This window comes from Pleurodeles waltl, chromosome 1_2 (assembly GCF_031143425.1).
Source record: "Pleurodeles waltl isolate 20211129_DDA chromosome 1_2, aPleWal1.hap1.20221129, whole genome shotgun sequence".
In the NCBI taxonomy this organism is placed as follows: Eukaryota; Metazoa; Chordata; class Amphibia; order Caudata; family Salamandridae; genus Pleurodeles; species Pleurodeles waltl.
In genome coordinates this window covers 1,204,596,121-1,204,616,087 of record NC_090437.1, presented here as the reverse complement: position 1 = coordinate 1,204,616,087, position 19,967 = coordinate 1,204,596,121, and positions in this window count along the sequence as shown.

Sequence of the window (19,967 nt, the reverse complement as noted above, 5' to 3'; positions counted from 1 at the left end):
TGTGTGTGTACAACAAATGCTTTGCACTACCCTCTGCTAAGCCTAACTGGTCGACCACACTACCAGAAAAGAGAACATTAGTATTATCTTCTTTAGCCTCTGTTAAACCTCTGGGGAACCCCTGGATGTTGTGCACAGTTTATCTCATTTTGATATAGTATATACAGAGCCAGCTTCCTACAGTATCACTATGGTTAAGTAACTAAAATATCTTTAAACCATGGCACTGAAGGTTTTCAGAATATGTTATGCTCAACGATCATAATGACTTTATTTGTGCTATTGAATTGCATACCTGTAATACCTTTTTGATGGTAATGCTATTGCAAGTGGTCTTCATATATGTGACTGCCAATGAACAATTGTTTATGAAAAATTTATAAAACTAATTAAAAAAAGACAGAGCGTGATGCATCCAGAAGTAATTTATCAGGGATTTCGAATTCTTCACTCACTAGGGAACAACCTGTAATGGGGAGAATTTTTGGGGGAGCTTCAACTCCTCAACAGAGGGAGGACAAAGCTTAAAGGAGGCCAGGCTGTCAAAGAGGAAGAGACAGAGGAGGAAGAGGCTCAAACAGACCAAGAAAAGAAAGCGACAAGCACACCAACACCCCTGTCAGAATGCAAACAAGGAGCAAGAAGAAGTAACCATGAACTTACAACATATGAATGTGGTAAATCTTTCCAAATGTGTTTTAACTGATGTTGAGATTCAGGTTTTATCCTTGGGCCTGTCATTCTGTCCCTCCTCTAGCCCTGACTGTGTCCAAAGTAAAATAGATTTATTCAACTTCACTCGTAAATTGAAATTGAAAAATGGTTTGAACAGAAAGCTAACACTCAAGAAAAGAAATATGTGTAATAACAATTAGGAAATTTACGTATTGATGACATTGAGTTACTTCATACTTTATCATCTTTAGACTCAGAGTGCTTGCACCACGAAGAGGCTTTCTTCTTAATACTCTGAATATAGTTTGGAGCTAGCTGTGATAGTGGCTTTAACCCCAAATCTGTGTTCATCCCAAATGGTTCTTATGAAGCCATTTAGAGATTTGAGAAAGGGGTTATCCACGATCTAAAGAAAATTAGGTTTAAGCCCACCTCCTGAACCAAGGTCAATTGGCAGCTTTAAATTGCCTTAAATCTGATAATTACATTGTGATCCATCAGTAAGATAAGGGTGGTAATGTGGTGATACTACCCATTGATTTGAATATCCAGGAAGATATGAGACAATTGAGTGGTTCCTCATGCTATCAGAAGGTGCAATGATCTGAGATCGTAGAGTCTAATCATATGTATCTAGGCAAGTTAACTGGTTGGAAGGATCAGGGCCTTTTGGAATGGGAGGAATACTTGTTTTTGAAATGTGACCATCCTAGAATCCCAATCTTGCACCTATTACCAAAGGTATAAAAGGATATGGTCAACCACCCCCACCTGGAAGAGCAATTGTTTCTATGATTGGGTCTTTGTTAGAAAATACTTCTAAATATATTGACTATTATCTAAGCCCCTTTGTGACTGCCTTTCCTGTATACTGGCAGGGTACATGACACTTTCTGTCCATTATTGATGGGATGCACTGTGAGGAGAACATTGTATTAGTGATTATGGATGTGAATACACTGTACACATGTATAAGACATGATAAAGAGCTTTTGTAAGGGCTAGACCTCTGTCGCTTCTCCTACACACTGAGATGATTTCAGACATGAATACATTTTGCCTGAATAATAACTTTTTCATTTTTAATGATGAGTTTTTCAGACAACAACAAGGTACATTGATGGGCACCTGCTTCGCGCCCAGCTTTGCAAATTTGTTTGTGGGCTGGTAGGAGGAGCAGGTGGTCTGGAATTCATCCATGTATGATGAACACATCGTATTATGGTTGAGATACAGTGATGATATATTAATCATTTGGAGAGGTAGTGAACAATATGTGAGATCATTTAGGGAGGATTTAAATAGGAATGAGTACAATCTGAAATTTTCTGCCTGTATCAGTGATAATATGACAGAGTTCTTGGGATGTACACATTAGCCACCGAGCTCTTCCATACGAGGACTGCCAGAAATAGTTTGATACAAGGTTCTAGTGTCCATGCAGCCAGTTTGATACACAGTATTCCCTTTGAGAAATGCATAAGAGCCAGGAGAATCTGCAACACTGAGGCAGACTTCAACCGTGAATGTAAGAAGATGGTGAAGAGATTTGAGGAGAGAGGCTTCAGCCAGTGTACTATTCGCTCTGCTGTAGATAAGGTTCAGAACCTTCAGAGAGACACCCTTCTCAAGACTGATAAGAAAAGAGACATGCAGGAGCATTGTGTCAGGTTTATAGTAACATTCTCCAACAAACAGAAACAGGTTAGGAACATCATAATGAAACATTGGCATGTTCTCAATCCTGATCCCTTTCTTGGCAACTATGTGGGCAAACACTTTTATAAAAGTAAATCATTGGAGGTTTCTCTTTGCCACAATCTGGTGCACAGTAATACTCACCAATGTTCTTTGTAATGTTCAGGGATTCTTTATATTTTTGAGGTGCAGGGCATGCAGATTTAGCAAAAATATTTCCAACTTTGTAATTCCATCGACTGGTAGGACCTTTGCCATAAGGAAACATTTGACATGTAATTCAGATTATTGGGCATACTGTATTAATTGCCCATGTAATAAGTTTATGTGGGTAGTACGATCCATAAAGCGGAAAAGTGTATCTTGGGACATATGAGAGCCATCAGTCACAATGATAAGCAATATCCGGTGGCCAAACATTTTTTTTTAATTGCTCCAACAGGACATTGAGAGTTTACAGTTTTTTGTGATTGATCATGTTGCCATCAATATCAGGGGTGGCAACAGAACTCTCTTATTGTGTACGTTGGAATCTAAATATATTGTGAGCTTGATTCCCAATGGCCTCAACTCCAGTGAAGAGATGGCCGTCCATGTGGGATAGAGAACTTGTAGTAATAAGATGTTCATATTTAATTAATCGTACTTATACCTTCTTCCTAGGTTTTTATGGTTTAACATTGTTTATGATTGGACACAACTTCAATTTTATCCCTTATACAGGTGTGTGGAGTGCACTGCAGACCTATTCTGGGAGCAGCCAAAGCTAAGATTCCAATTGTCTTATCTTGTTATGTAGTGGTGTCATTTATTAACATTAAGTGCATCTGGTTGTTATATTTCTTTTACTTTAAATGTATGCATGCCCTATACATTGTCCATTTGGGCCTAATTGTTTTGATATGCTGTCCACATCGTCCATTCGGCCTTAGCTGATGCTTTGGTTGGGGCTAACATGTCCTGTTGCGTCAGAACTATTAGCACATAACTGGCGTCAATTCCTATAAAACATTCCGCATTATTATCTGGTTATAAGCATTATTAGGAAATGCAAGATTGATTTAATATTGTTGTTTATTATTATTTTGTCATTTTGTCTCACTTGTATGCCTTATAAATCAGGTAGTGCCTTATAATTGATTTTCTCAGTGGACTTTGTATATAGTTATGACAGGCACATGCATGGGTTCATGATTTAACCTAGCAAACATATAGGTGGTCATTATGACCCTGGCGGAATTACAACCGCAGGGCCAAAACGACGGGAGCACCGCCAACAGGCTGGCGGTGGCTCCCGGCGTATTTTGACCGTGGCGCTACGCACCGCCGGGGCCGGCAGTTTTCCGCCACAATGGCCCCGGCGCAGCGCTGCCCAGGGGATTACGAGTCCCCGACCGCCAGCCTTTTTCTGGTGGTCTGAACCGCCAGGAAAAGGCTGGCGGTACGGGGAGTCGTGGGGCCCCTGGGGGCCCCTGCACTGCCCATGCCACTGGCATGGGCAGTGCAGTGGCCCCCTGACAGGGCCCCATGCGGCTTTTCACTGTCTGCTGTGCAGACAGTGAAAAGCGCGATGGCTGCAACTGCACCCGTCGCACGACCGCAACACCGCCGGCTCCATTTGGAGCCGGCTCCTATGTTGCGGCCGTGATCCCCGCTGGGCCGGCGGGCGGAAACCAGGTTTCCGCCCCCTGGCCCAGCGGGGATCTCCAAATGGTCACGGCAGGAGTGCGGCCGCATGGCGGTCAGATCCAAGGTCGTAATGACCCCCATAGTATTTCAGCACAATAGGGCTCTTTCAATGTGTTGGGGCTTACTGCACTTTTTCTGTGCACACGACTTTAGGTACACTTTGTATTTACTTTCATGTTTCAAGATGGCGGAACCGTTTACCTGCTCCTGGCTTGGAGTCTGCTTGGAGTATTGTCCTTCAACGATTTCCATTACGTTATATGTTTGTTTGCTATTGCTGCACCTTTGACCCTTGAGAAAGTTTGCGGTGCCAGAACAGGAAGGGTGCTGTTTTGGAATAAACTTTGACCTCTTAATTGATCTGCGGTTGTTCTTTGATTTGAAAAACTATTGTCTACGGGAATATATATTACCTAGTGGCGGTCACCACTAGGTACTTATAGTTAGGACCATGTTTCCATACAACAAGCTTTTTTGACTTGGTTATATCTTTGGCATCGTTTGATGAATCTTCACAAATTTTCCCCCCAAAAAGTGATTCTCAGTGTGACCGAAAAGTTTCGGGGCGATCCATGAAGTGTAGGCCGAGAAAAAGGGGGAGGGAGGTCAAAAAAGTTTCATTTCCCATGTTAATTCCCACAGGACCTTTAGATACGTCTACCTACAGCCTGAACCACTAGACGGAATTACACCAAAGGGGCCAGGGTAGGGACACCCTGACCCCTTAGCTCTGATGGGGGGGGTCCCAGAGGGCCCCTCAACCCCAGGGATCACCACCTCCCTGGGGCAACCAGGCAAAATATGGAAAGAGTATCTGTTTTGGACCTCCTTAGCCCCTGGGGCCACCACCTCCCCTTTGTTATCTTCAAGTTGGAGCCATTGATGGCCCTGGGGACCGCCACCCCCCCAGGGGCCGGCTCCTGCTATGCCCACCCCTGGGACATAGCTGTTATGCTGTGGCTTGGCTGCAGACCTGTTAAGCAGGTCCCGCTGTCAAACAGCAAAGATTTAGGCCTTCATTATGACCCTGGCAGTAAATCCCACTTACCACCACGCTGACGGCCGCCAACTTACCACCGCAGTGGTGGATATCCGTTCACCATATTATGACACACACACACCAAACCGAGAGAATTCAGCAACAGACACAAATCTGCCAGACCAAAGGTAAGTGATAAAGTGCCAAAACCCACACTGTTACGCCAGCAGAACAACGCCCACCACATTATGACCCACGGTGGACATTCAACGGTGGTAAACCATTGGCGGTTCATACCGCCGCGCTCACAATGGACACCCACATACAAAACAACACTACATTGGACAATCCAAACAACACACACCTGACACCCATACACACACCACACCACACACCCACACCACTATAAAACACACACCCATTGCCCACAACCCCTTATGAATACAAATCATTGGCACAAGACTGACGCCAAGTCCACTGACACAACTACATACACACACCACATACACCGATACATCCCTCACGCACCCCACTTCACCCCCCCCAAAACATTACCCAACACACCCTCACCAACACACATCACATGACACCCATGGCACCACAAAGGCACCCCTGTTTCACTGAGGAGGAGTTAAGGGTCATGTGGAGAAAATTGTCAGAGTAGAGCCACAGCTATTTGGAGCACAGGGTGCAGCAGATATCAATAGCCAGGAAGCTGGAGCTATGGCGGAGAATCGTGGACAGAGTCAACGTTGTGGGACAGCACCCCAGAAAAAGGGACGACATCAGGAAGAGGTGGAACGACCTACGGGGAAGTTATACGTTCCATAAAAGCAAGACACCAGCTCGCTATCCAGAGGACTGGTGGTGGACCCCCACCTCCTCCCCCACAAATCACAGCATGGGAGGAGCAAGTCTTGGCAATGCCGCATCCTGAGGGCCTGGCCGGAGTCGGAGGAGGACTGGACTCTGGTAAGCCAACTCTCTAGTATTATCACCCCCCTACCTGCATGTCATCAAATACCCTCACACTCATTCCCATCACTCCACTACTTCCCACACACTCAACCATCACATCTCTTCAATCGCAATGCCAAGCCCTGCATGCTGTACCGATGCATGGACACCGCTCACAGCCCTGCATGGACACTCATCACTAAGGCATGCACAGCACAGAGAGCTAACAATCCCACAATGCACCAACATACACAAGTAAAAGCTGGCAGGACAAAACCAACCATAGAGGGTAAGCCAGGGATGAAAAATATGTCATACACATTAACCATAACACATCATTTAAATCCCCACAGGTACCCCAGCCAATGTCACTGGAGAGGAGGTGCCAGCACTATCCAGTCCCCCAACTGCAGAGGTACACAGTGATGACAGTAACTCTGGTCTTCAGGATCTGGACGATCTACCTGGCCCATCAGGGACCACTGGACAGCCGGTTACCCAAGTCCAGTCACAGACCACCACAGAGCCGCCCCCATCAGGAACCAACATCACAGCACCCACCCAGCGTCCCCAAACCTCTGTCCCCAGGACACGCCAATCAGCAGTGTGCCCACCTGTACAGGGACCCTAGGCCACACCTTGCACACAAGACAATCAGGAACCTGGGGTCAGTGGCAGTGGGCACATGGTTCAGGGGACAGAGGCACATGCCAAGAGGGACACTGGGAGGACTGCTGTGTGCCAGGGTGAGGACATGAGCAGGGAACCGACTCTCCAGGAGGCAGTCTCCGAGATCCTGGGAGCCTACCAACATTCCCGGGACACAATGGGCCAGATTCTAGACAACGTGCAGGAGAATAGGTGGCTGCAGGAGGGACAGTACAAGGGGACCAGGGAGGACTTGCAGGCCATTAACAACACCCTGATCTCCACAGCAGGGGTGCTGGCAGACATGGCCAACATTATGAGGGAGGCAGTGTCACACCAGCGGGACCCTGCCACTAGCCAGTCATCTGAACAGCCTTCCACTTCCACTACCGCTAGTGGTCAGGAGGCCCCGCCACAGGACTCACAGGCCACCAGAAGGTGAACCACCCCGCAAACGTTCCCTGCGATCCAGACAGAAGCCAGAGACACTTGCCAAGACCCCTGCCAGGAAATGAGACTCTCCTGATTGTCCCCCTTGTGTCCCACTCAGTCACCCTATCCACCTTGAACTGCCACTGCTTCCCTTCCTATGTCCCCATGGACAATGCACCTGTGCTACAAACAGACTGGAACAATACCCTGGACTTTCCTCCATCATCACTCCATCCCATTGCACATTCCCCTCTATATATTAGCACTATAATAAACACCTTTTGATATAAATCGATTTTGAGTATGTCATGTATTTCAAATATGTATTGATTTAAACAGGTAAAACATTGCAAATAAACTGTACATAGAATGAGCATAGATTTAATGACCTGTTGCTGGCTGTTGTGATCACACCAGGAGTATTTGTCAAATCACCAACATCTGCTAAATGAATAGTCAGAGGGAACAGTAAGTGGGCATAGAAATGTGAAATACCAGCATACCAATGCCACACAGAATGCAACCAAAGTCATTGAAATGTAAAGTTGCACTGTCTCATCTGTGTATCATTGGAAGTACTGACGGATTACAGATGTTCTGTTGTCCACATCCTCTGCCTCCTCATCCTCACTGTCCACAGGGTCCACCGCTGCCACAGGGGCATCTCCAGTCTCCTCATTCTGCAGAAAAGGGACGTGATGTCTGAGGGCCAGGTTGTGCAGCATGTCACCACTATCTGGCAGACCTTCTTGAGTGAGTAGCACAGGGATCCACCTGTTAGATGGAGGCACCGGAACCTGGCCTTCAGGAGGCCAAAGGTCCTTTCAATTATCCTTCTGGTTCGCCCATGTGCCTCATTATAATGTTCTTCTGCCCTTGTCCTGGCATTCCTCACAGGGTTCAGCAGCCATGATAGGTTTGGGTAACCAGAGTCACCTGCAAATATTGAAGGACAATATTTAGCCACACACTATCCCATATGGCCAACACCATAGGCATACAACAACACATTCTGGGTGGGAAACTGGTCTCACCCTGTGCCTCTGTAGTTGGGCCATCACATTTGGCATGCTGCTATTCCTTAGGACAAAGGCATCACGCACCGACCCAGGATACTTAGCATTGACGTGGGAGATATACTGGTCCGCCAAGCACACCATCTGCACATTCATAGACTGTTCATTCTGGCGGGGGGGGACAAATGCAATATGTGTTCCGTCAATCACCCCTATGATATGTCCTATTGCATAAAATCTGGCCTTCCCAGTGACCAAATCCTCAACCTTGGGGAATGCAATGTAGCTGCACATGTGTTTTTTCAGGGTAGACAACACTCTTGTCAGCACTATTGAGAACATTGGCTGTGACATTACTGCTGCCAAGCCCACTGTCACATGGAAAGAACCAGTTGCCAGGAAATGGAGAACGGATAGCACTTGCAAAAGAGGGGGAATCCCAGTGGGATGACGAATAGCAGATATCAGGTCAGGCTCCAATTGGGCACACAGCTCTGTGATTGTGGCCCTGTCCAGTCTATAGACGAGGATAATGTGCCTGTACTCCAGTATAGTCAAGTCCACCAGGGGTCTGTACACGGGGGTATGTCTCTATCTCCTATTCATTCGCAGCGGTAGGTATCTCAGGGACAAAAGAGTGAGGAGGCTGTCACAAACTGAACAATGGAGCCACAACAGTAGTCTGCAATCTGTAAACATGTTATGGGACAGTGTGATTTGTCAAGTATGTGCCTATTTATCCTGTGACGCAGCATTATTCCATAGGCCCGCCTGTCCTGTGTGGAGGGACAGGTGGAAGTGAGGTAATGCAGCTGATTTTGTGCGCCGTGGCGGGAGGCAGTCATGAACTGCCGTGCAAGTCCTCATTGGTTAATATTGGGCCCTATGGGGTACAGTGGGCAATGGTGATCTACGCCAACGGTGACAGTATGCACCACCGCAGACATGACCGCTATTTCCTATCTGATTCCTCACTTGGTTCCTAACCTTCCATAGGAGAGGACCTACACTGCATGTGCTGCTGTGACCTGTGTCTGGAACCCACCATGGCCCGTGTGACCGGGGAAAGGGCCCCAGCCTTCACTTTAAGAGGAATTGGAGAGACTGGTGGATGGGGTCCTACCCCAGTATGGACTGCTGTATGGGCCTCCAGACCAACAGGTGAGTACACTGTGGGCACGATGCATGTGGCATGAATGTATGGAGGTATGTGTGAAGGCATTGTGTAAGGGGGGAGGGATGTCCTCTTGGCTGGGTACACGTTGAGTGCTGGGCTATGTTTGTGCCAATAGTGATGGAAACGGGTATGGTGGGTCATTCGTGTTACAGGCTGGATTGTTTGTCTAATGGTGTTCTCCTGTCTGTATTGCCTCTGCAGGTCAGCGCCCATCAAAAGAAGGGTATATGGTGTGCCATCGCCAATGAGGTGCAGACCCTGGGGGTCTATGGCAGGCAGAACACCCACTGTTGCAAACGGTGGGAGGACCTGAGACGCTGGGCACGGAAGACTGCGGAGGCCCAGCTGGGGATGGCCTCCCAATGAGGAAGGGGTGCCCGTCGAACCCTGACCCCACTGATGGCCCGCATACTGGCGGTGGCCTATTCAGAGCTGGATGGGCACTTGAGGTCATCACAGCAGCCACAAGGGGGTGAGTACAGTGGCCATCATTGAAGGAAACAGCTGGAGGGGTGATATTTTGTCAGTGGTTGCCTGTAGGCCAGCCCAGACACCAGAGTAGGTCCTCAGGTGGCGAAGGGTCTGAAGGGTAAATATTGCCTACCTAGCTTGCTAGCATCCACTACTGGTCAGGGCTGCATGGGTCCCAGGTGTGCTGCAGTTGGCAGTGTGTGCTCCTCCTCATGCCTTGGTGGCTAGCAATCTCACTGGTAGTGCAATGCATAGTGCGTAGGCCTGTACCCTGTGTGTGAGGGTGCAGTGTACGTCAACGGTGGTGTTGGTGCAGTCATTGACCCAGTGTATCCTTTGTCTCTCTCCCCCCCTTTCTTGTTTTGTCATCCTGTCCTTATGTGCATTAGCATCATCTGGCGGAGGAGCAGAGACACAGGTGATGGAGGGAGCTGCATCCCACAGGACCCAGGAGGCAGAGTCCACTGACGCTTAAGGCACCAGTGGGAAAGAGGGCGAGGGGAGCACCACGGCAGAGACTGGAGGGGACAATACAGACTCTGATACCTCCTCCGATGGGAGTTCCCTGGTGGTGGTGGACACCTCTGTGACCACCCCAGCTACAGGTACAGCCACCACCCCGTACCAGCACTGCCCTCCCAGCAGCCCCTCAGCGAGTTGCCCATGCCCGCTCACCCAGGAGGGTGGGCATCTCCTTCGCCTCAGGCACATCAGGCCCTGCCACAGTGAGCCCTGTGCCCTGAGTGAGGAGGCTACTGACCTCCTGAGATCTATTTCTGTAGGGCAATCAACCATTGTGAATGCCATCCAGGAGCCTGCAGCCCAGAGGCAGCAATCTAATGCATTCCTGGAGGGCATTCACAGTGGATTGACAGCCCAACAGAAATCGATCCAGGCTCTGGCCTCCTCTCTGATGGCAGCCATTGTCCCTGTTTCAAACGTCCCCCCTCCAACTACCACTTCCCAGTCCCATTCTCCTCAACCCCAACCCATCCCAAGCACACAGACAGACGAGCATGCACACAGGACAACACCCAAGAGTCTCACAGGCAAACACAAGCACCACACTTCATCCCACAGGCACTCACACAAACACCATTCATTTGCAGACACTACAGCATCCACTATTTCCACTGTCTCCCCCTCCTCCTACTCCACTTCCCACCCAGTTACGTCCACACTCACACCTGTATGCACTACATCACCATCCACTACCAGCAACATCACCACACCAAGCAGAACACACACCTCACTGGCAGACACCTCCACAAAATCCATGCACACATCCCCTGTGTCCTCTCCCACCATGTCTGCCCCCCTCCTAAAGTACACAAATGCAAGCACTCAGACACCCAACAGCCATCCACCTCACAACAGCATACAACCCATGCACAGGCACCCAAATCCAGCAGACAAACACCTCCAACAACCACTCCCTCATCCTCTACTCCCATTACATCTCACTCTTCCTGCCCCAATGTCTCTAAAAAGCTTTTCCTTTCCCAGTTTGACCTCTTCCCTACCCCTCCCTCCCATCCTGCACGTATGGCCAGGGTATCAAGGACCCAGCCAAGCACCTCAGCCAAACAGTCCACGGGCCCAGTTTCATCAGCATCTACTCGTGGTGGAAAGGATTCCAGGCCACAAATACTGAAGGGGAAGGAGCCTGCACCAGCCAACAAGAAGGGGAAGGAGCCTACACCAGCCAGCAAGAAGGGGAAGGAGCCTGCACCAGTAGCTGTCACAGAGCCCCCACCGCCAGCCGTGGTTGTGCAGCTATCAGTGAGTGCAGGAGCTGAGCAGGAGCCTCCCACAACCACCACCACAATGCAGCCATCGGAGGGTGCAGGGGCTGAGCAGGAGTCTCCCACGACCACCACCACAGTACAGCCATCAGAGGGTGCAGGGGCTGAGCAGGACCCTCCCACTACTACCACCATAGTGCAGCCATCACCGCCGGTGGACGCCATATGATCCATCCTCCATAGGCTGCTGTGCGGCCTGCCACCACCAGAACCAGTGGGCAAGTCACCCACTCGAGAGACTGTATCTTTGCACTCCCCAGGACCAAGCAATGGCATGTTGCCCCCTCCAGAACCAGTGGTCTTGTTTCCACATCCGGCTGAGGTGCCCCCCCTCCCCTGAGGTGCCTGCCTATTTCCCAACTGATGCCCCTGCAGTGTTCTCTCCGTATTGGTGCAGGGATCGAGTGGGGCCTTGGACTTTGCCATGTGGCCATGTGGCCCCTGTGAACTGAGGACTGGGCAGTGTTCCTTTTTTGTACATTTGTACATATCTGTTGCATTGCCACATCGACTTATTATTTTTGATGTAGATCTTATTACAATTAGTCAATTTGTGTTGTCCTTGCATTATTCAGCCAATTTTCAGGGATACATTGTTTTCTTGTGCAGCAGGTTGTGTGTATGGGGTGTGTGTAGTGCGTGTGTGTGTCACTCTCGTTTTCCTCCCACCCTCCCTTGTGTGCTATGCAGCTGTACTCAACGTTGTCGTCTTCGCCGGCGTTGGTGTTCGTGGTGGAGCATAACGTAGAAGATCATCGGAAAGACTTGCAGTTTTGGTTACATGGCAGCATGGTTCTTCCCTGTGTCTCCAATGGTGAGTCCTTTGACTTCTGAGCTCTGTTTCCGCCAGGCTTTTGATGGCGTTGGTACCGCCCATGAAAAGGTGTGGATTGCCATGTCATAACCTGGTGGGCGGTACTTTGCCTTCCGCCTGGCTGTAGGCGGCTACCGCCGTGGTGACTGTTGTTTCCGCCCTGGCGGTCGGTGTGGTACATTGGCTGTCTTTCGGAGATATCACCGCCATTGTCATAATTTGGCGGTAGTTACTGCCAGTCTTTTGGCAGTATTACCAACACTTTATCACCGACCGCCAAGGTCGTAATGAGGACCTTAATCTCTCACAGGTGCAGGGGACAGAGATGAAGTGCTTCAGCAAGCAGGGAGCTGCTGTTAAAGGTGGAGGTGGTGGTCCCTGGGGCCGGGTGTCCGCAATGGACCCTCTTCATTATTTAAAATCAGGTGCAGGGAGATGCGGTCCCCGGGGCTGTGTGGGGGAGGCTGCAGGGGGTGTGTGCGCCCCCTCTTACTTGCAATGGAATGCCCCAGGGAGGTGGTGGTCCACAGGGCACAGGAGGGGGACCTGAATACTATTGAATTAAAACCCCGGGGAGGTGGTGGGCTCTGGGGCATAAATAAGCCCATGAGGGGGCCCTGTGGACCTGGCCCACCTGGGGGCTTTATCAAAACAAGAGCAGGAGATTGCACTTGTTTTTGTTTCTTAAATTGTGCAGTCGATTCTCAACCCCATCACATTTTCGTGGCAAATTGATTTTTTTTAAGTGCTTTTTTTGCCCTGGGGGATTCCCTCTGGGACCCCAAAACGAGAGCAAAGGGGTCAGAGTATCCCTACCCTGATCCCATTTCTTTTTTTTAAAATCTTTTTTCCTGGGTCTTGGCTGAAGCCAAGTCCCAAGATGGCTGCCAACACTTCCTGGTTGAAATGCTGGCAGATCGGAAGGATTCATGAATCCTTTGCGCCTCTAGATTTCAATTTTTCTTCTTCTTTTTAATATCTCAAAAACTACTGAACGGATTTACACCAAATAACAAAAGCGTAATCTGCGTACCGAAAGCCACCTTTCTGCCAAATGTGGTGTAATTCCATCCAGTGGCTGTAGTCGTGTTTAAAGCTCCTATGGGAATTAGCATGGGAAATGCACTTTTTTTAACCCCCTTTTTTTCTTGGCCCTCGCTTGACGAATCACTCCAAAACTTCAAACAGATTCTCAAGAATACGCCTTTTGGAAACTTTCGTGAAGATTTGTCATATGGCGCCAAAGATATAGGCAAGTCAAAAAAAAATAATATATATATATATATATATATATAGATATATATATACATATATATCTATATATATATATATATATATACATATATATCAAATCCCCTAAACGTCACTTTTGTTAACATCCAAACTCATTAAGAGGAAATCATCTTCCTACATTACTCCATTGTTGATCCTCTAAAAATCTTAAGTGTCCTTAATGTATGAGGGTAATGCCTCAACAAATGGGCGTAAGAAAAAAATCAACATATTTTGAGATATTCTCCCATAAACTACCTATCGATGATAAAATAGGTCTTACCGTTAGGGTTATCAGCATTCTTATATAATTTAGGTAAAAAATAGATTGCTGGAGTTTTGTGAAACTCAACTTTAAGAAATTTATACTCATTCCATTCAATAAGTCCCATATCTCTTCACCCATCAACTTTTGCAAGTACATATGGGACTTTATATAATACAACTTTAAATCTCTTTATTATTTTTCATATACATGTATATCTATCTATGTAGTTATGTATCTATATATTTATTACTTTACAGCTACTGTAGAAAACAATAAAAATAAAAGTCTCCAACTTTCTCCAGTTCACTACTGTATGTCTCATCCTATACCTCTTTCAATATATCCCCTACCTCCACTCTCTGAATGACCCCAAACCTCACTGTAATATTATGACCTCCCTAAAACTCTTTCCAGGTTCTTTACTTCTCTATCCATCCTTTGACTCGTCCTAAACCTCATTTTACTACTATGATCAAGTCCACCAAAAGGGACAGTGAAGCAGGAACTCACTTGGTGACCTAAACCTTATGGGTTAGATGCCCTAACAATGGTGATCAACAGCACATCACGCACATACTGCCAACACAGAAATCTACAGGTCATCAGGTATGGTGACACATTTCCATGCTCTGTGACTGCTGAAGACAGACCCAGATGTGGACTAGTGCTGGACCACTCAACTCTTGAGTCCTGAAGGTCCAAGCTGTCTCTAGGAAGGGACCCACTCCTGGCTGGGGTCCATCCAATGGGAGATCTTTGTTTCCTCCTCCCCCTCATAACAGACTGGCTAGGGTGAAAGATGCAGGAGGCTGGCCTGATTTGAAGTGGGTACCCTAGTGTAATCGTCCGGGAACCAGAGACGTGGACCGGGCGTCCCCCGGGGGCACCTCCGAGTATGGCAAAGCTGACCCGGAAAATGTCGGAAGGGCGGCAGCCAATCGACGAGGGACAAACGCGGAACAAGGAGGGGTTTTTAAACCCGGAGCGAACGAACAAGGAGTAGAGCAGTTTTCTCCCGGGATAGAAGATGCGTACGGGTCGGAGTGCCGGACGGACGGAGAGGAGGAGAAGGTGCCAGCAGGAAGACAACGCAGTGCAGAGAATCCAACCAAACCTGGGGAGGAACCGGAGAGAGGTGCAGGAGGAGAGACGGAGTGAGCAGACCGCCCACGCTCTGGGAAGAGGTACGGTCCTAACCCAAAGCAGGGATTGGGAATAAAGGGAAAACTGGGTATAACTTACATCAAGGGGAGGAGGGAGGAGGGGAACAGTACAATTTGTAACCTGGGCACAGCCACAATTTAGTTTTCCCTGTATTTTGTTTTTCATTTGGTTTACCTTCTACTTTTCACAGATATTATGACACAAGAGGCATCAGAGACACAGAAAAGTTATATAAAAAAGGAACCAGAAGAAAAGAAAGGTTCATATATACAAGAGAAAAAAAAAAGAGAGACCAGGCCAGTGAAATAGGAGAAAAAAGGCAGAAAGCTATCAAGACTTTCTTGAACCAAAGAAAGAGTGAAAAAAAGACAGAAAAGCAACGAAAAGAGAGAGAAGAAACGGAAGGAAAATTTAACAACTCAAGAACAGAAAGGGAAAGATAAACCCAAAAGAAAGGAAAGAGAAGGTCCAAAGATAGGAAGAAAAGAGGCAGATAAGACAGAAAGGAGAGAGAGAGAGAGAGAGTGACACCAATAACACTTACCTCCTAAAACCACCTTAATATGTTTTTCATTTCTTCTATGCACCTCCTGAGTCACCACCTTGCAAAGAAGAGAGAACTAAGTAAAGAAGGTGAAGACCGTTCAAGAGAAAAGAGGGAGAGAAAAAAGAAGACGCACTTGTATAACAAAGACTGTATCATACTTATACCAAAGAAATAAAAAATCATAAACCACAGTGACGCCTCTCTGCCTCCATTACTCTGACTCTGTCACAACTAAGTACTTACACCTCATACCAGGTCCAGTTATCCCTTATTAGTGAAATGTAGGCAGTGTTCTAGCAGTTTAGGCTGTCTAGAGGTAGCTATATTAGAGCAGCTTAGGCTGAACCAGGACACATGCAAAGCTCCTGCAGTACCACTATAGTTACACAGTAATTGTTCACAATAAAAGACAATACTCAGTGTTACCAAAAATAAAGGTACTTTATTTTAGTGACACAAGGCAATAAATATCTTAGAGACAATACTCCTTCTGGAGGTAAGTATTATACACAATATATACACTGGAGCCCAAAATCAGGTAAGTAAATAGTCAAAGAATAGTGCAAACAGTAGAAAATATAATAGAATGCAATAGGCCTAGGGGCAACATAAACCATATACTAAGAAAGTGGAATGCGAATCACGAATTCCCCCCTAGGCTAGTGTAGTGTGTAGAGGGGCACTGGGAGTGTAAGAAAACACCAAAGGTAAGTAAAATACCCCACAACAGAGCCCAGGAAAGTAGGCGCAAAGTACTGCAAGTTTCCTCAGGACACACTACAAGTTGTGATAAGAGTTATTGCAAGAACCAAGCAAGACTGCAAGCAACAAATGGTGGATTCCTGGTCCTGAAGACCTGTGAAGAGAGGAGCCCATGTCCAGAAGTCGCAGAAGATTCCAGGAAGGACAGGAGTCCCTGCCAACGTAGAAGATGGTGCGAAAGAGGATTCTCCGGTTAGAAGAAGTCTGCAGAAGAGCACCAAAGAAGATGGCTGCGGGTTCCTGCATGGTGCAGGAGATGTCCCTCGTCGAGATGTTGGATGCAGGCTCTTTGCGTCGCTGGATTAATCCAAGAAGCCTTGGTTCAAGCAAGGTCGCGGTTTGCATCAAAATGGCACTGCCTGGACCCAGGAGGGACCTGGGGGCCTCAACTCGGACTGAAGAGGCAGAGGGGGCTTCCAAACTGGAGAGAGTCCACAGATGACCAGGCAGCACCTATGGGAGTCCCAGGACATGGGGACAAAGAGGATGCAAAATGCGGTTGGTGCAACAGAACAAAAGAAGTTCCTTCGCCACCTGAGAACAACTTTGCGAGTTGTGCATCACAGGATGGAGTGCTGGGGACCTGGGCTACACTGTGCACGAAGGATTTTTGGAAGAAGTGCACAGAAGCCCAAAGAGCTGGAGATGACGCAGCACACAGGGGTACTATCACAAACCGGGAAGTCAAGCTCTTACCTCTACCAAAGCTGGACAGCTGGACCTTAGGACAGTCTGGGTCGTGTTGGTCCACCACCTGTGTTCCAGGGAGCATGCTCGTCATCAGGAGAGGAGTCCCAGAGAACCAGTTGTCGTCGCAGAAGGTGCCTGCTGAAGCAGGGAGGTGACTCCGTCACTCCACGGGCGATTCCTTCGTTCTTCTGGTGCAGGGTGAAGATAGGGAGTCCTCAGAGCGTGCACACCTTGGAAACTGTTGCAGTTGCTAGCTGGAGCTGAAGTTGCAGGGTCACAGTAGCCTTTCTGGATACTTTTTTGCAGTTACAGCGGTTCCTGGGGCTGTTAATCCGATAGTCAGAAGTTGAAAGAGAGGATGTAGAGGATTCCTGGAGGAGTCTTGCAAGCTGAATCTGAAGAGACACCCACAGGAGAGACCCTAAATAGCCCTGAGAGGGGGATTGGCTACCTACCCACGTATGCACCTATCAGGAGGGGTCTCTGGCGTCACCTGCTGGCACTGGCCACTCAGAGATCTCCAGATGTCCCCACACCTTGCAAAAACAAGATGGCTAATGCCAGGGACACACTGGAGAAGCTCTGGGCACCGCCCTTGGGGTGGTGATGGCCAGGGGAGTGGTCACTCCCCTTTCCTTTGTCCAGTTTCGTGCCAGAGCAGGGACAGGGGGTCCCTGAACCAGTGTAGACTGGCTTATGCAAGGAGGGCACCATCTGTGCCCTTCAAAGCATTTCCAGAGGCTCTGGAAGGCTACCACTCCCATGCCTGTAACACCTATTTCCAAAGGGTGAGGGTGTAACACCCTCCTCCTAAAGGAAATACATTGTTCTGTCTTCCTGGGGCTGAGCTGCTCAGACCCCAGGAGGGCAGAACCTTGTCTGCAGGGTGGCAGCAGCTGTAGCTGCAGTGCAACCCTCAGAGAGCTGGTTTGGCAGTACTGGGGGTCCATGGTGGAGCTCCCAGGATGCATGGGATTGGCCCCCAATACCAGATGTGGAATGGGGGACAATGCCATGATCTTAGACACCTCATATGGCCATATTCAGAGTTACCATTGTGAAGCTACATTTATGGACTGACATATATATAGTGCACATGTGTAATGGTATCCCCTCACTCACAAAATACAGGGAATTGGCCCTGGACAATGTGGGGGCACCTTTGCTAGTCCAAGGTTGCCCTCACACATAGTAACTTTGCACCTAGCCTTCAGGAAATGAAGGTTAGATATATAGGTGACTTTTAAGTTACTTAAGTGCAGTGAAAATGGCTGTGAAACGTGGGGGCACCTTTGCTAGTGCAAGGGTGCCCTCACACATAGTAACTTTGCACCTAGTCTTCAGTAAATGAAGGTTATACATATAGGTGACTTATAAGTTACTTAGGTGCAGTCAGTGAAAATGGCTGTGAAATAGTGTGGTCACTATTTCACTCATGCTGCAGTGGCAGTCCTGAAGAAAGGTTTGTCTGAGCTCCTTATGGGATGCAAAAGAAATGCTGCAGCTCATAAGGATCTCCTGGAACCCCAATGCCCTGGGTACCTAGGTACCATATACTAGGAACTTATAAGGGGATCCAGTGTGCCAATCAGAATTGGAATATGGAGTCACTAAACTATAGTGACAAATTTGATAAGTAGAGAGAGCAAAAGCACTGGAGTTCTGGTTAGCAGAACTTCAGTGACACAGTTAAGCATACTGGCAACACACACATCAGCCACAAACTATGAGCACTTGGGTCCTGGCTAGCAGGATCCCAGTGAGACAGGCAAAACACACTGACAAATAGGGTTTTAACTATGAGCACTGGGGTCCTGGCTAGCAGGATCCCAGTGAGACAGTAAAAACACACTGACATACACTCACAAACAGGCAAATTGTGGGAGTAAACATGCTAGAAAGAGGCTACTTTCTCACAAAAGAACTACAAGCTTTCAATTCGTTCAGCTTTCCAAGAGCCTCTTGCTCAGTTTTGTCTGAAAGGGGCAACTAACTCTCTGAAATCTTCTACACTTTCATTCGCCCTATCAACAAGCAACAGCAAAGCTAATAGATCTGGGGTTTAATGCATGGAAACACTGCATTAGCGCATTAAAGCTTGACACATCTAAGACATGAACGTGGTCTATATTCAAGGCTCTCTTGCCTTCATTACAGTCCTCAGTTTGTTTCTATGTGAAATGAAGCTCTGGTGGTAAACAAACCTTCATTAGAGTCCTTCTACTGTTTCTATGACATCCAAAGAAATGAAAGACTATAATGAAGAATCCATTGCGAGCTGTCACTTACTCAGCTCATCCCCAGACATACCTGATTACTTGATCCTTCCTTTCTTAGAATTGATACAATGTTGTGGTCCTTGTGTGACTCCAACCACTTGTCTGCCCAGGATTCTTCAAAACGGTGCACCCACTACTATAATTCTCTGCACCCTTCATCTTATGTCACATTTGCAAAAAGTAAGGCAGCCCTATATGTATTTGCTAGCACTATGTCAGCCTAGGATTTAGGGATCTTTACATGCATACAAAGCCCATTGAACTCAGACGCTACCTGCCACTTCCCCAGGCAGCTGCCATAGCCTGTAGGTAGTATGGCCAAGCATTGTAAAGGGCCAGGGGATGAAGCTCGGTAGCGGTGCATGGCAGAAAATTAAGGCAATAGGCATAATAGGATTCTTTCTTTTTCTCGAGATTTTGTATTGACCCTACATCCCAGGGCTCTCAGCTTGTAATTTCTATTACCACAGTATTCACATACTAAGAAGACTGGCCACACAATATTCAAATGGTGATCAGCAGGAATCATCCACATTTGTATGCTGCAACCATCCCAGAAGAAGGAAAGGCCCAAACAAAGAGAAAAGCTGACAAAGCACAATGGTCCAGCAAACAACTAAGCTG